The sequence below is a fragment of the Pteropus alecto genome, unplaced genomic scaffold (genome assembly GCF_000325575.1).
Source record: "Pteropus alecto unplaced genomic scaffold, ASM32557v1 scaffold11, whole genome shotgun sequence".
Taxonomy (NCBI): domain Eukaryota; kingdom Metazoa; phylum Chordata; class Mammalia; order Chiroptera; family Pteropodidae; genus Pteropus; species Pteropus alecto.
The window spans coordinates 4,952,923-4,954,086 of record NW_006431956.1 but is presented as its reverse complement, the minus strand read 5'-3'; the positions used below and the strand labels follow the sequence as shown (position 1 = coordinate 4,954,086).

The window sequence follows — 1,164 nt, the reverse complement described above, 5'->3', positions numbered from 1 at the left end:
GGAGGGAGAGACACAAAAAAATCATTTTTCTTAACTCACGTCAAGTTTTCTGCTCTGCACCAACTAGGTCCTGGCAAAGAGTTAAGTTTTCTGAGGTTAGTTTCTGCGGTTTTTTTTTTTTTTTCCCCAAAAGAAAAGAAAAAGAAAAAAGCTAGACGCGTAAACTTAGACTCCGTAAAACAATACTGGGAAAGTTTCAAAGCCTTGGAGAAATGCTGGAGTTTATTTTATTGCCTTTTGTTAAATTGCATCACATCGACCACATTTTCTTCTCTTTTTAAAATCCCTCCCGCCCCAGCTCACTGGCAGATCCTACACGTGCCTGTGGGATTCAGTTACCTGTTGGGGGTCGGGGGTTGGGGAGCAGAGGTGGGGACGAAAATCTACTGGTCACTTTGCGCAGGATCTAAGATTAACAGGTGGCGTTGGCCACCTCCCGCCAACGTTAGGCTCCCACCCTCCTCCCCGCGGCATCAGGGACAGAGCGCCCCGGGAGTTCGAGGGCCGCCGCGGCAAGTGGGGCGACGATTCCCTCGCACGGCTCCGGGAAGGGCGGTGGGAGCAGCGGAGGGGTGTTAGGGGCACCCTGGACCCCGCTCTGAGCCCAAAGCTAAGCATGTGCCACAGACCACCGTGCGCCCCACAACAGGACAACCTCAGAGTGGGAAAACGCCGCGTCCTCCCTACCGCTCGCGACCGGGGAGCACGCGAAACCCTGATTTCTCAAAGGAGGAACCGGGTTTCCCGTGAATGAGGCCGTGGGGTTGACCACGGTCCCTCGGATTGCAGCAGTCTGCCCTAACTTCCAGGAGACCGGGACATGCGATGTGGAGGAGAGGGAGAGTGCGCAAGAAGACAACCACGGAAGGCGGGCACCGCCGGCAGCGGGTCACAGGAAAAGGGGATCACCCTTCTCTACCTGAAACCCACGCGAACTTGGCCTCCCTCATCAGACTCCAAACGTCTCCCGGCTCACTGACATGCCAGGCGAGGGGACCCGCTGCCAGGTCGTACCCCCGCCGACCTAACCCTGCCGGTGATCGAAAAGTCCGCACTCACCTGGCAGGAACCCCCTCGCCGGGGTCTGCAGGTGCCCACCCGGACCGCCACTGCGAGACCTCGCGCCGTGCGACAGCCGCTCAGCCCGCGCTCGCTTCGCGGACA

The 1,164-nt window shown here is 58.0% G+C and overlaps 1 protein-coding gene across 5 annotated transcripts in view; it reads right to left on the bottom strand.

Annotated features, from left to right (window-relative positions):
• The window catches only part of PROSER2 (proline and serine rich 2), a 39,180-nt gene extending 38,016 nt beyond the window's left edge, over nucleotides 1-1,164 (bottom strand). For 3 of the 5 annotated variants that reach the window (XM_025043411.1, XM_015585582.2, XM_006906959.3), the window contains exon 1: nucleotides 1,060-1,164. The gene's annotated coding sequence lies outside the window, so the exon portion shown is untranslated. The remainder of the gene's footprint in view (nucleotides 1-1,059) is intronic. The other 2 variants (XM_025043412.1, XM_025043410.1) reach the window with 1 other exon arrangement.